This window comes from Podarcis liolepis, assembly GCF_965112155.1.
Source record: "Podarcis liolepis genome assembly, chromosome: 9".
NCBI lineage: Eukaryota > Metazoa > Chordata > Lepidosauria > Squamata > Lacertidae > Podarcis > Podarcis liolepis.
In genome coordinates this window covers 51,976,342-51,992,560 of record NC_139564.1, presented here as the reverse complement: position 1 = coordinate 51,992,560, position 16,219 = coordinate 51,976,342, and the positions used below count along the sequence as shown (strand labels likewise).

Genomic DNA, 16,219 nt, shown 5'->3' with positions numbered 1-16,219 from the left:
CCCTGCTTTCCCCAAAGCCAGTCCTAAACCATGCAAAGAACTTGCAGCTGTAAACCAGATATGTTACCGTAGGTCTTTCATCAACTGATTTTAGTTCTCGATGCAAAACCAGATGTGGTATTTCAGATGGCTGTGTGTGCACTTTTCACAGCTTAACTGCATCCCTCCCCCCCCCCAAAAAAATGCACACGCACCACCCCACCAAGAGGCTGGGTAACAACAGTGGATTATATTGTGGGGTTTTCATACACTACAGCATGATCAATGTCATGCATTATGGGTGCTGTAGTCCAGCATCTGGAGGCTACCACATTGGCTACTTGTAGCATAGACAATTCTGAACTGGTTGGAGCAAAAGTCCAACTCAGTGTAAAGTTGCACCCTATGTTCCTTTTGGGCTGAGTAGACATGTATAGGATTGCATTTGTCCAGCATACCAAAAGGGAAAGAAAGTCAATGATTTTGAATTACAGTACTAATCAGCCCTAAAAACAAGTTATTCTAGGTTGTATCACCATCTCTGTATTCAGTTGTCCAAAAGCTCTTTTATTCATGTGATTACTTCCCTCCTCTGCTGCATTTGCAACTACTTCAGAGTGAGATCTTTGTAGAACTGGGTCATCCACAGGGGTTTAATACATGAAAGACCCCACTGCTAGTTAGCTACTGTACTATAGCCACCACATGGAGATCTTTAGAGCACTTTTATCTGTGTTAGCTTGCAGACAGAAGGGGAAAGTATCTGTTTTCATCCACTGAGTGTCATGAACAGAATGGTTAGCTGCCTGGGAGCCACATGGTGTCTCAAAGCTTACTGTGTGGTCCTTATGTGGAGGAACGTGCCTCTGGCCTTTCGCCTCAGGATTAAGCCCTGTTTTTCTACCCCTTTACAGCAATGTGACTGCCAGTTGTCTGACTCTATCCTGCATAGATTCCAACTCCTAGGGGACAAGGCAGTTCCAGCCTCCCCCAATGCATTTTTTGAGAGTTTTGGGCCCCCTCAGTTTTCAGAGGCTGTCCAGCTCTGCCCCTGGCTCCTTGCGGCATCATGCACATGACACTCAGACTTTGCACTATGTCGCATTGTGCTTCCTCAATCCTCTGGAGAAGCTGGCGCCTCTGCTATCCTGAGTGGTTGCTACCCTGTGTTGGAATTCACATCTTCTGCAAGTTGGATCATTGTGGAAAAGGAATTAATATAAATAGTTAGAAGCACACTAATGGTTTGTGGTATTATTGTTTCCTGCTTGGCAGGGGGTTGGACTCGATGGCCCTTGTGGTCTCTTCCAACTCTATGATTCTATGATTCTATGAGACTGTGCTTATAGCTGCTAGCTCAAGATTTGTATTATCTTCATAACAAACTGACCTAAAAGTATCAAACCAAATCTGAATTTTAAGCAAGTTTTAAGGAGCGAAGCACATGAAAATCAACTGATAAGTTCTCACTTTTGTTGGAATATCTAGAACAAATAACATTTATGGGTTGAAGTAGATGTTATAAGAAAAATGGCAATCCTGTCAAATTCTCCCATTCTTTCACTCTCTTTCCTGCATTATTTACTGCAACTTACCCTGCATTTTAACATTGTTGCAATGCGCTCTACTTTAGCCTTGTTCAGTTTTATACCTGTGAGCATCAAATGCAAGAAAGTGGCATCAAGAATATATGAGATAGGCAGACCAGCTGTGCCTTTCAGACAATCTGTGATTGGCATCAGCCTGAACGGGACTACAGAAATATATGTAGGGCTCCCTCAACAGAGACAATCATATTGATTGATCAGGATTTATGTTGACATGTAGAGAGACCTACATATGCACATCTGTGCTCATGTAGGCCCCCTCAGATTGCTGCCAATCACACATTGACTGGGCCCAGGTATGGCATGTCCAGTCTACATTTCAGAATCTGGGAGGGTCACATGATCTGGATAGTCCTTTCACATGTCTGTAAACTATGGGTGTCACTCACATATAGGACATCTATATACAGACCACATGTACGACAGCATGCACAAGGAGTGCACTTGTATCTATTTTGCCATTCATATGAGTGCTAGGAATCGGAGACATGCTACATACTTGTCTGAAGCAGACGTGCATAAGTGTGACAGCGGACATGCAAATTTTTAAATGCAAGTAACATCCTTGAAGGAGATTGTAAAGTATGATACAATCTGTATTCTGCTTTTTCCCAGGGAATTCTCAGCTCTCATGGTCTGTTCCATCATTTTGTTTCGCATGGGATCGATGACCAGCTGTCCTGTGTGTTAGCGCCACAGACATACCACTCCATTTGTTGGTATTAATCTTTCCTCTGATGTGAACATCTTGTGTCAGTTTCCATGTCCAGCTTGGACATGGCGATTCTGATAAACGTAATAGCCAGAGAGATGCCATGTAAAAGCAACAATAACTAGCTTCTGATTTCCATGATATGCTTTGCCTATACACATTTGTAAAATTCCCCACCTCATATCCATTTGTGTTAATACTCTGCATCTTCTATCTTCATAAGAAGAACATAATGGCTTCTGTTGACCATTACTGTGTGGTAGCCAGTGGAGTTCTAGTCATCAAATGACTAGCCCACACAAGGAAGTTGACTTATTACACCTTTTCTCCTCCCATATTTTTCGCACAGGAAGATATATTCTATGCTAGTAGACTACTCCCTGACTTCCTCCAAGGCCCAACAAAGGAACTAGACGGGGCAAGGGTGCCGACTTGCCCCACACATTGTGGGTGCACATCACGTGATGCATCATGTTACGTGTCATGTGACACGTCCCGCCCCCACCTAGTGCAGCATCGTCAGGGAGGCAAAGTGGGCCTTGCCGGGGTCCACGCTCTGCCTCCTCCTCCCTACGCGACATTGGCAGGGAGGAGGTAAAAATGGGGTGGGGGCTGAAAACCCCTCAGCCCCCACCACTTGGCACACCTGCACAGGGGCTGTTCACAGATGCCCATGCTGCCTGCCCCACTGGTTTCATCCCTGATATCCATGAGGATTCTATGTGGCTAGACAAACCTATGGAATGGGCATATCACTGATTTCTATAATTATTTATTCATCGTATTGGTAGCTGTACCATTTATTGCAGCTCTGCAACTATGCAGGGATGTTTTGCCACTTTAAAATGATAACAGTTCCAGCTTCACTGCAACTGAACTAAAAGGGATATAGTTTTCTCTGTATTTTGAGTTTAAAAAGTTGGCGAGGAGAAAATAACCCAGAGCTACTGTCCATAAATACATTTCAAATAGCCCTCAAGAAGATGAATGATATACTGGAACAAAATGGTATCATTTTAATTCAGTTTGCTTCCAGACATTCTGTTTTAATGAGAGGATCAGAGTTCAGCCTGACTGCTTTGGTATTGAAAGCGAACAGATTAAAAAGGGAATCAGGAAAATATACAAAATTGCAAGTTTTCTCATCCCCTGCCAGAGCTAAGAAATTCACGATTTGATTATGTGTGAGAAGAAAAAGGAAGAATAAATGTTTTAACAGTGATATAAGCTTCACAACAGCCTGCGTTTCTATTCCTCTTGGTACGATTTTGTGATTATAGATGCAGCACACTGTACATTACTTTTACAGTAATAGCAGGACTATTAAAAACATGCATACAGGCAATAACTGCAGTAGGGGTCTGCCTTTGTGTCCTTTAATTCTGTCTTATAACCCTGAAGGGCATCATTCCTTTTAAAGAAGCTTCTTGCACTGCGCCCCGTTTTCTGTTGCAAGGGTACAGTGCCAAATCAAAGCTGCCTATTTCCATTGCCAATGGAGCAATTGCAATTATGCTGATAAGGAGCAAAAGCCCAAGTGCAAGAACTGTCAAACATAATTTAGTGTAACCAGTATGTGGCTGGAAGCAAACCAGGGACAGAAAAGCAAAGTGTCTGACATTATTTTTTCTGTGCAGAAGACATTGGAAGAAGCACTAGCAACAAATGTCAGAGGGATAATACTGGGAAGGCAATGGAGAGCACAGAAAGCAACAGCCGAGGCATCAGCTACTTCTTGCAAACTTTGAAAATCTGTTTTACTCCATCAACTTTTTTGTTGCACCTACATCATCCCACTTGCCTAATCTCTGACAACATTTCCCAAAGAAATGACATTGCCTCTTTGACCTTTCACAATGTGTAACAGCTGCAGCACTTAAACCCTTGGTATGTGTGTGCACTTAATACTCCAAGTATTGTGCTGAGCTTAAAGAGATGAGATTCTTGCTCCTGGTTCACCTTTCCTTCTTGATGGGATAACTGGTCAGTAGCATCATTTTTCCCCGTATTGGCAGACTGTGTAGTTCTGTAAAGAATCACAGTAACCTATGAATGACATATAGTGCCTCAAACATTCCCAACTGCTGGTGGTGGTGGTGATGGTTGTTGTTGCTGCTGCTGCTGCTGTGACATGGTTTGATATCCCAGAATAGCAATCTATATCATATAGATCTTATCACATGCATAAATAAATCTTGAAAACTACACATGCAAACTTAAACACATATAATTCATATATGTGTTTCATTACTAATGAAGTCTATATTTCATTTGTAATGAAGTCTGAGTTGGTTTTCTAGTATCAGAGAAACACAAAACAACTTACATAAAATTAATTGCATGCTTAAACACCTTAAACAAAACATATTCTAGTAACATATTCAATACAACTCCACCCTAAGTGCAAATAAGAGCAGCAATATTAATAATAAAGGAAAGCTCAGTAATCAAGGTCCATCCACCTCAGGAAACAAAAGGAGAGAGTTGGCAGATATTTCTCTAAAGCATAATATTCCAGCGAGTGTCTAGTATGCATAGTATTTGGCAGCTTTCAGAAAGCAGGAGTTCCATGTCCCATTTCCCACCACAGGGAAAACTGTCTGCTGGTGAGGTACAGTCAATAAAGTCACTTGAGTGTTGTTGGTCTATCTACCATTTGGATTAGATGTCAAAAGTGGGAAGAAAAACAAAAAACCCTCTGAAGGGTTTGAGATAAAACATGCTCAGGACTTATAACAGTCTCACTTTCTCATATATATGCACTACACTGTAATGTTGAGCTCATCAGTGTTATTTATTGTATATTGATATTTTGGATTAGTATATATGTCTAGTTTCTTAAATTATTACTTATTACATCACATAATATTTTATAAACATTTTTGCCTTCTTTGTTCATGTGGTTTGGTTCGTGGTTAATTAAGATGTGTGTGTTTTTTATTTTCTGGAAAAACAGTGCAAATTGTTTCTTGGTGTAATACTCCTCTCCACACCCACACACATACTTGCAATTTGGAAGATGACTGCAATTAGCCAGTTTGTTCTAACAAGCAATGCAAAAGGAAGTGGATTGTATGAGAGCCTCTGTCCCATTCAGTTAAAGAATATTTTTGTCACTTCAGTATGCCTTAACAGCTGCTTATGCCTTAATGTTATATTGGAGCGAATCTCTGCCATGTATTGTTTAGCCTGTTTTTAAAAGGAAACCTTGCATATTGTTTTGAGAAGTTGAGATAGTGATTCATGCAATGGTTTCATGTCCAGAGCGGAAAAAGCCAACAAATCACTATGGTATTCCCTCCTTAATATACACCTGGGCAGGGGGTAGCCTGTACCATGTGAAGTCTGTTATTTCTCTCACACACCACCATTAATTCTGATTCTTAAGAGCCAGTGTGGTGTAGTGGTTAAGAGCGGTGGACTCGTAATCTGGTGAACCGGGTTCGCGTCTCCGCTCCTCCACATGCAGCTGCTGGGTGACCTTGGGCTAGTCACACTTCTCTGAAGTCTCTCAGCCCCACTCACCTCACAGAGTGTTTGTTGTGGGGGAGGAAGGGAAAGGAGAATGTTAGCCACTTTGAAACTCCTTAAAGGGAGTGAAAGGCAGGATATCAAATCCAAACTACTACTACTACTACTACTACTACTACTACTTCTCTTCTTCTTCTTCTTCTTCTTCTTCTTCTTCTTCTTCTTCTTCTTCTTCTTCTTCTTCTTCTTCTTCTTCTTCTTCTTCTTCCTCTTCTTCCGGATGCTCATTTACATTCTGTTCCCACCCAAAATGTGAACGGTTTTATTTCTCATATTACAGCTCCAATATCTCTGATGCACAGTGTACGGTGATCTTCTCAGTGCTAACCTTAGCCAGGTCCATAGAGCAAACTCCCTAAAAGGGCTCACTTACGTTGGATGATGCCTAATATCAAAGCAGCCCATTGGTTCATCTAGCTCAGCACTGTTGACAGTGACTTGCAGCAGTGTGCTGAGATTTCAGACCAGAGTCTTTTCCCAGCCCTACGTGGAGATGTCAGGGGCTGAACCTGACACCTACCACCGAGCAACATCCCTTCCTTCTTCACCCATATGAGCCTCCTTGTAAAGATCTTCAGCTGTGACCTTTAATGTTTCGCTTCCATCAGAGATGTGGTTGACAGTGACACAGGACAGCACTTTCTTGGCAGTAGCATCTAGGTTGTGGAACCTCCTTTCTTTGTGAACTCCATGCTATGGGCCTTCTAATGCTCTTTAAAACCTTTGGTTTTGAATGATTTGTTGCTGCTCTGCCTTAGTGTTGTATTTGTTGTTGGAAGCTGTTTTCCTGATTCTTTGCTATATTTTACACCTATTTTGCTTTGTTCAGATTTTAGACTTCATCTGTTTTTATCTTGCGTTTCACTTTGAAGGTCTCCAGGTGGAGAATCAGCCTAAAATGTATATAAGCAAACAAATACCTGCAACATGAGTATTCACCAGTGGCTTTTTCCTTAAATGTTTTCAGTCTAAGCTAGGCTTGTCACTTAAGTATGACCAAAAAAAAGGAGGACAGTATGGAAGCTGAGGGCTAGCTCAGTCGGTAAAGCAAGAGACTTTTAATCTCAGGGTTGGGAGTTTGAGCCACATGTTGGGTGAAATATTAGGTGATCTTTGTGGTCCCTTCCAAATCTACAATTCTATGAGTCTATGAAAATGTGTATCTAAATCATATTGGCATAATTCAATGTTGGAAGCCGTGGAAGCCCTGTTGGACATTTGGCTTCCAAAAGAACGTTCAAAAACCGGAACAGTCATTTCCAGGTTTCGATCATTCAGGAACCAAAATGTTTGATAACTAGGCTGTTCGAAAACCAAGATACGACTGTACCTTGTTCACCCTTCTTAAGGTTTTCATCTTCAAACTGACCTTGATAGCTCCTCAAATTGAGGACCGAAAGCTGACAGCTCTTCACATAGTGAACTATCCTCTGTAAAGTAGGACACTTGGGCATCCTAGATGAAGCTTTGAGAGCCATGTGATTTGTCCTTTCCAGAGACCAATACTTGCAATTATCCAACTCTACACATCTAAGTGCTTTTTCTATCCTCTGCTTAACCTGTTTAGGTTCTCTATAGCCTAAACTTTTGTGAAGAAAAAGCTGGTAATTTTGAGCCCTTATTCTGAATCAGCTAGCTGAATTGAGTTGATTTAATATCTGAATCCAATTTTTACAACAACAAATGTTGAGCTCAATAGCATAAAAAAAACCGAAACCAAACATTGCAATCACTATAACCCAAACCTGTTGCAGTTCTTGGCAGCACAGCCTGCAAAAGCAGCAACTTTATATCTTTTAGGTTTTATTTTTTATGTCACAGTCATAGAACCAGTCCAGTTCCTGCTCCTAAGACCTATTGAATGGACTGGCCTTCATGCATTGTTCCTGGAAATGCTGCCAACTACTATGTGGAACCTGTTTTAGATTTGCATATCCTTAGGGATTGCTCATTGAAATAAGTATTAAATTTTCACTGGTAACAAACATATTTATCAACAATGCAAACAAAGGAGAACCAGCATAAAAAGAGCATTAAAAGTTCCCGCCTCAAACAAATTGCTTTGGTCTTCCAAATGGAAATAGATGACTAGAATAAGCTGCTGCAACATTCTCCATGGTCTTTAAAAGCAACAAACTATCAAATAGCAAAGACATGGTGAATTATCATTAAAATAATTTTAAAAAGCAGAGAACCACTGCATATTATGGCAACTGTATTGAATCTACATTAAAGTGCTCCACAACTATTATCACGTGATGATGAGACTCCATTGTGGTGACTCCATATGCAGCTGAGGCAATTTTTTCTATGCCACCACATAATCTTTTTTTTTTAAATAAATTTTTATTGAAGGTTTCAAAAGTTTTTTTTATCACAACAAAAAGAAAACAAAACTATACAATAAACAAAACAAACATAAAAACATAAAAACACATATAATTTCGACCCTTAATTTCTTGTATCTTACTTTCTCGACTTCCTCATACCTCCCCTTTCTGTATTCCAATTTCTAATTAATTGTTCAGCAAATCCTTACTTGTTTTTGACTTAATTTCAATCTTACTATTTCTCTTTAACATATCCATTACCGCTTATAACCATATATTTTCAAATCCAGCGTCATTTTAACATTCATTGATTTTGCAATATTTCTTTAAATAGTCCTTAAATTTTTTCCAATCTTCTTCCGCTGTTTCTCTTCCCTGGTTTCGGATTCTGCTCATCATCTCTGCCAAGCCCATATAGTCTATCACCTTCATCTGCCATTCTTCCAAGGTGGGTAATTCTTGTGTCTTCCAGTACTTTGCGATGAGTATTCTTGCCGCTGTTGTCGCATACATAAAAAATGTTCTGTCCTTCTTTAACACCCCTTGGCCAACAATACCCAAGAGAAAGGCGCCACCACATAATCTTTAAGACTCTATGTGGTACATGGTGTGTATAGCCTTACAAATTCAGTGGTGGCATACTAAGTGTCCATATGGTGGCCTAACATGTGCACTGTTAAGAAGCTGGTGTTTTGCACAGAGATATATGAAAAAAACATTGTCCACTTACATCAGGGCTGGGAAATGCATGGCCCTCCTTGTTGACTTGGGCTTTCATCAGCCCAAGTCAACATGGCCAAGGACCAGAGATGATGGGAGTTGTTGCCCAGCAACATATGAAGTGCCACAGATTCCACAACCCTGATTTACATGGAGGAGACTGTCTTCCTAACCTAGAAGCCCATTCAACCTGCTGCTGGAGAAATGAGTGATATAATTCTGGATGGTTTCCTTTTCCTGAATCTTTATCCAGGAAGAATCTCATTGCCCCTCTGCTGTTATAAAGCTGTTTAAAGATAAAATATTCTTGCAGCCCTGAGGCAATTACTGTGGAGGAGTCAAAGAGTGTTTGTTGAACTGAAGAAAAATAAAAGTACCTAGGAGACTAGCTGTCCATAAATCTTTTCCCCGTTACCATCATATCAGATAGATGCCGACAAGAAATGCATTTATCAAATAATATTTGATGCCACATTGTTGTTATTATGTGCCCTTGGGTTACCTCCAGCACATTTAAAGTGGCTAAATGTCAGAATAATGCACTCACTGAGGTGAAATTCGCAGGGAGCATTATCGTATCCAGTCATTTTCCATTTGATATCTTATGACCTGTGTTGTTTGAAGAGAAACTTGAGAGCACTAGGGCTCCAAAAGAGAAAACCCCCAGCAACGGATTCTGTGCTGAAGGAAATTGGAGGGTGTATATGTATGTTTGTGGAGTCCAGTGGCCTTGATGGATGCCACAAAAAGGGCCTGGAGAAAAAACAACCACATCCTGTGTCCTTGAAATTAGCTATAAATGCAGTGGTATATTTTAAAATGCTCCTGCTTGTCATGACAACCTCCATAGCTATGTGCCAGAGAACAGGCCAACAGTGAATCACACCATTCAAATCTGGAGTTAACTCTTTTATTAGCACACTTGACTGTCAGGTTTAATGAGCACAGCGGCTCATCCATGGTAGGCCTTTCCCCATGAATGAGTTGCTGATGCTGAAAGTCCTCACCCCACCCCCCACAGCCATCTAAGTCCCCTCCTCTCTAGGGTTTGTCTACTCAGAAGTAAGTTTCATTGAATTCAACAGGGCTTCCCCCTAGATATGTGTGATTACAGCCTCAGGAAAATTAAAAATGAGATTGTAAGTGACATGTTGTGGATATAATGTCTCTGAGATGTATTTTACTTGCCTCCTTGTTTATGAACCTCTCTGACATTTTGCTATCCCATTTTAAAATGTTCTTCTGTCAGTGAGCTGTTCTTGCTCGATTGTAGGCACATCACCCCGTAGAACACCAGCTAGTTCACTGATTCATATCCATTATCAGGTGTCTTGTATGTGCAAATGAGCTATTAAACAAAGCAAGCCATAATGGGGAGTTGGTTCGATAGAGCTAAGCTGACAGCAATACTGTAAATCTCACAGAAGCACACCAGACATTAAGGGATGGATACAAGAACTCCTATAATTGGCAGCTCACTAACAGGCCCTATTTAACACACCACAAAGGGAAAATAAATTTCAGAAAATCTAGAAAAGAACTGTTTGAGGAATCATACCCACTGCTCAGTTCATCACCCTGAATGTGGTATCATTATTTTCTCGGTGACTGTTTCTTTGTTGTATTTCAGCTATTTTCATACTCTGTATGTGCATTGCTATTTTTTATTCTATTTTGGTTTATTTAATTATTTATTATTAAAGGGAGGCAGCATCTTTGGTTGGCGGAGGCAAGAAGGGAAACTTTTGGAAGTTAAAATAACATGTGGAAATTTGGAATATAACTAATGATGAATGAAAAAAGCAGAAGCAAACAGCATAGACACAACTTTTGTTATCACCTCACATACCAAACCTTTCAACTGAGTCAGTTCACATGTTTAGCTTGTGAGGAATGTACTGGTGCACATGCGAAGCACCCACATCTCAACTAGCACAGCAACAGCATGGGAGTTCACACAACCTCTTCCATGCATAGAAAGGACCTGTGGAGAGGGCCATGTGGCTGTGTGGACATGTGTTTAGCCCAGTCCTCAGCTGTGTTCTGATGCTATGCTTTCATAATACCTGCACATTTAATATACATGAGGAGTTATATGTGCATATAGAGTTCCTCCACTTGACCCTGGCCCAGTCAGGGTCTGTTGTCACACAGAGGAACTGTATGCTCATACATTGGTATGCACAATTCTTCTCAGTGTGTATCCAACTCGTGCACATCGAGGGAGCATTGCTTCAGTTGTGACAGTGGCAGAGAGGGAGGCCTGTGACTATCTCTTTCTCTGTGCAGAGAGAGGTTTGAACCACTTTAGAATATCTATTGTGCAGTTGTTGTTGTTTTTAATAGAGAAGCAGCTCCTACATTTATAACTAATTTTAAACAGCTTAGAGAGATGAATGCAGCCTTTAGGCAGCAAGTTGAACCTGGCCACACTGCCCTTGGGCTTAGATGGTGTGATGAGTTATGTTCAAATGATGTATATTTCAAACAAAACATAACAAAATGCATTGCCAGCCAATAGCAGCAGGTGGAACTTTGGAACTATTGTCCCACATGTCACAATTACTTACAGATTTCAATTACGCAAAAAGTTCAGACCTAGATTGTCTTCAATTTATACACAGAGTTAATTATCCCATATTTTTTTCCTGTTGGTGCGTTCTTTCTATTTTTAGCTCCTTAAGTGGAGAATTTCCTTGTTGTTTTTCTGCTTTGTTAGATCTTCTTAAATAATAAAGCAGGTCTGTAGACTCTACATGTGTATCTAAAAAAAGGACGGTGAACTTAAAGCAAAGGTTCAGAGGGAGAACAACTGTGTTCCTACTGAATATTTAAAATGAAACTATCTTTAGCTGTCTATATATAGCCCTTCGGTTTATGTTCAAAGGCATTCTCCCCCTTGCATTTTTCTACTTGTATTTATTTTGAGAGACAAACTGACTGATCCTGCTTTGCTTATTGAAGCAGGGGCAATGAAATTCATGGTTTGCTGCACACAGCCTTAACTAAAGCAGAAGAAGGTGCACAGTGTATTTTGTGGCCACCACCAGCTCAGAGTTGGGTTGACTTCTATAGTCATTGACTCCATTGCCATACTGCACTTATCATCACTAAGTTTCTCCTAAAGTTTAGCCAGAATTCACCCCCTTGTAACTTTAACCCTTTAGATTTACTCTTGCTTTTCATGGTTGCAGAGAATAAATCTTTGCCCTCTTGGATGTGACAGCCCTTGCACATGTCCCTTCAGTTAACTCGTATCCAGGCTATGCATACCCAGTTCCATCAACGTTTTCTGGTAAGACAAATTTTCCCTACCACTGACCACCATATATAGAAAGCATTTTCAGAGCACTGCGGACAGCAGTTTCTAATACAAGAAACTAGAGAGGTGTATAGATCATGCTAGCAGCTATTGTTGTTATTAATAACAATCACAAGAACAATTAATATAGGCATTCACACAGGCACGGTTGACTACTATCATGCATAATGATAGTAGTACTCCACAAAATCCACATGAAAATGTGTCAGGCTAGAATTAGTCAAATTCTGATGCAGAACTGTGATTGACTATTCTATTCCTGGTAAGGGGCTGGAAAGATGGGTGCTTGGCAAGCAAATCTCTCCTTGCTGAGCAATGCAGCCTATTTTTCTCCAAGTTACAGAAGCAGTGAGTCTAGGATAGCCTAGTAACATCACTGAGGCAAAACTAATGCCATGATTTAGCTGATGGGAACCATTTTTTCATGGCTAGGAATGGTGGTAGTGGTTTTTGTCTTGGCAGTTCCAACGCTTACTCAAGTGGGTTGTTCTGGTGCTTACCTGATCTCTCAAGTCTTTCCTCTCCACTGTATGGAGAATTGCCTTGTTATATTGTGTGCGGATTATGGCTTTGTTTGAGTTGTGTTTAATAGGAATGATGATACAGTTAGCAGAATCACTTAATTAAAGCAAATGGACCCCAGAGAGGAATTCTGGCAACATTTCACAGAGCAAACTAAACAAAACAGTATTTGACTTGAAGAGAAAGAAACAGAGGGGTTTAGTCTTTTAGGGGCAGGCCTTGTTGAGAACTGGGTTAGAATCAACTAAATATTCAGAGTAAAGCTCCCAGACACCTACACAAGCAATCACAGCTACCTCACTAAGAATCATGCTACCTCCCTGGTTGCTAAGAAACACCTCCACCCCCTCCTTTTGACCAGTTTGCTTACTGACAACCAGATTAACCCTTAAGCTGCAAACTGAATGATCCCTTCCAACAGTTGTAAGATTTTTTTTTAATATTTATGCAGTATCATCAAATGTACAGAATGCATCATTCAGTTATGCAAACAAGCACTGGCCTTACCCCTTGAGGGGTTACAAACTAAAACTGTCACTGAGGAAGAGAGCGAGGGAGGAATGCTGAAGATAATAATATGAATGTGAGGAAATACACCTTGTGCACCTTGACTTAGAATAATATCAGATTTGTCCAATGGGAAATGGAAATATACTGCTCTTGAGTACTGGAACAATTGTACTCTGAAACAGAAACCTATTGAGAGTTCTTTAGGCATTCCTATAAAGAAGCATTCACAAAATAGGAGAAGTTCCTATGCAATAAAGGAAGGCTCTCAGCTTTTTCCAGTTCCCAAGCTGGGCATGGAGAACGTCTGTGAATACAGTTAGTAGTGCACAAGATTTATTCACAAGCACTGTTGAATGCACGTAGGCGAGAACAGAATTGCAAGTGCATACTCTTCCAGGGATTCCAATGCATGCCATGCTTTGTAAACGTTTCTATTGCAGAACATCTATATACTATCTATCTTAAACTTTTGCTGTGAGTGGGGAAACACCTGAAGGAGTGTTTTTGGTGGACAAATGGCAGAAAAATAATGCATTAATAATGTGCTCTTCTTACTCAGCCTAACTGTGATCTTAAAGTTTGGTGTGTATTATCTACCACACATTTTAGAAAGTTGTCTGTTTGCCTTGCATTTGGATACCTTAAGATATCATAACCACATTTTCCATGGTGGATCTTGACAACAAGGAGCAGGTTGTCCTCTATGGTTGGATGTAAGAAGGCAGGCTGAACCTTTCACAACTTCACTTATTTAAGCTGCTTATTTCAAAACTGCACTGATTTCTTTGGTTTTTTTAGAATTCCTGAGCAATATAGGTATGAGGATGGTGTGTGTGTGTGTGTGTGTGTGTGTGAACATCACATGTTTTAAGCCTTACTGAGAACAAACACAATGTTGTCTTCTTAGCATTGGATGCCTCCATATTGGTGACAAAAATGAAAATCTACACAGCTGTGAAATTCTCAACACACTTCCAAAATGATTAGCTGAGATAAACTGAGAAAGACAAGAAACTATTCATCTTGAATATCATAACAGATTAAGGTTTACACAGCACACAGTACTTCAAATATCTGCCAGACTGCAATTACATTGTGCTGTTCGTCAGTGATTCTTGAAGATATTGAAATGAGTGGTAATATATTGCCAGCAGTTCCTGGCATCTGAAGCCTTCACATGGCACCAGAGAATTCAAAATGCATTTTAGCCCATAGTTTCTTCCAAACCTAATATTCTGGACCTTATTCAACTTAAGATGCAATATATTTTTCCCTAGGAAGAATGGTGGTCAACACTTTGCAAAATTACAAGAGTCTTTGTAGGAAAACGATCAGACGTGTGGCTTTGATTTAACTCATGTTTATAAACTTTTCCCATAATTAGACTTGCATAATCAACTTCCTTTCCAACCCTAATATTTACTCCCAACAGCACACTAAATAAATCCTCAGCAAAGTCTCTAAAACCCAACACCTGCATGATTGTGCAGCATCTAATCCCTTTTTACTCAAGGGGACTCAAGGGGATCATCCTTTGCTCAAGACTGGTCTTTTATCAAACGGCACTCCCTGTAATCTGTTCACAATCCCAGTCTAACGTTTCAAAAAGAGAAGGAAGCGAATATCTTCAACGTGTACCAGAATAAGGGTGGGCTGGGTTGGGGTGTGTGCAGTGGGGTGTGTGGGGAGGACTCTTAGGATTCTAGGGATCTTGAATCTTGGGGTATCTCACGAGCAGCCCTTCTGGTCTCATTTTTAGCTTGATGGTCAGGCTTTAGCAGCTAGTCTTGTTAGAAGGCTTTTGTCTGGAGCAGTCTGCCCCAAGGCTATCTGGGTCCCTTCCTACATGACTGGCAAGTTCCACTTGTACCTTCTGCCAAGCAGTCACTCTGCTGCCCACTAACGTGACTGCTGTAGAACTCTCCCAGCTGAGCAACAAAAATAGAGCCTTGTGAAAATTGCTAAATAATGTAACATGTAAGACCTATTTTTAGATGGGGAGATATGTTGGAAGACACGTGCTTGAATGCTTGAGTTTGAAGCCATTCACATTCTCTTGCAAGGCCACCTGCAGCACCAGATTTAATTTGTTAATCAGAAGTCAATCCCACAGGCCCCTGTCACATAATTAAAATTTAATATGCACATGGAATTTTTGATACAAGTCAGGTTTATATATAGAACCTGGATTCTAAAATAGGCATTCCACACCTGAGGGAGAGGATACCAACTGTAAAAGGAATAAAACTTCCCTAGAGTAGGTGTGGAGTTCATACGGTGTTTCCTTCTCTCTTCATGGTTGGAGTGCCATTTCAGAGGGTGAACTTGAAGGCTGGTGCCCTGACCAGTCATGCAGAGCTGTGTGCAACCAGCTGAGCCCAGAGACTGGCTGGCAATGTGGATACTGGGGGCCTTGCAATTGCTGGCATCTCTCTGCATTGCATTGCTTTTCATTGGATGCACACCTAAGAGGGCAGTCCTTTGCATGCTTACTCAGAAGTAAAGCCCATTATGTTCAGTGGAGCTTACTCCCGGGTTTAGATTGCATTCTGATATAACTAGCTATGCACAGCTATGCACAACTAGTTAGGAATGGCTACTTGCAGCTAGAGATGAATTTTGGTGTGTGATAGAGACTGGCTGGTTGATGAAGAGTGGTGGGAGCTGCCTGTCCAAGAGACACCCCCCCCTCACTTCCCTGTGATTTTTCTTCCTCTTCCTACTATTGTGGATTTAGACACCAGCATAGAAAACACATCTTGTGAGGAAAGGTCAAAGGTATTGGATATGTTTAGCCTGGAGGGGTAAGGAAGACATGATAGCACCCTTCACATACCTGAAGGGCTGTCAATAGAAGAGGACAAGAACTTGTTTCCTACTGCATCAAAGCACAGGGCTAGATCTAATGAGCTTAAGTAAGGTTGAAGAGTCTTGTTGGTTGTCAGCATAGTTCAGTAATGGGACTAGTTACCTAGAGGGATGGTGT

General features: G+C 40.7%; 1 protein-coding gene and 1 long non-coding RNA gene across 2 annotated transcripts in view; one reads left to right on the top strand and one right to left on the bottom strand.

The window, feature by feature from the left end:
• LOC310686459 overlaps positions 1–16,219 on the bottom strand; it is a 61,654-nt gene that overhangs the window by 4,679 nt on the left and 40,756 nt on the right. The window lies entirely within an intron of this gene.
• The window catches only part of MTNR1A (melatonin receptor 1A), a 67,326-nt gene that overhangs the window by 46,554 nt on the left and 4,553 nt on the right, over positions 1–16,219 (top strand). The gene's annotated exons all lie outside the window — the stretch shown is intronic.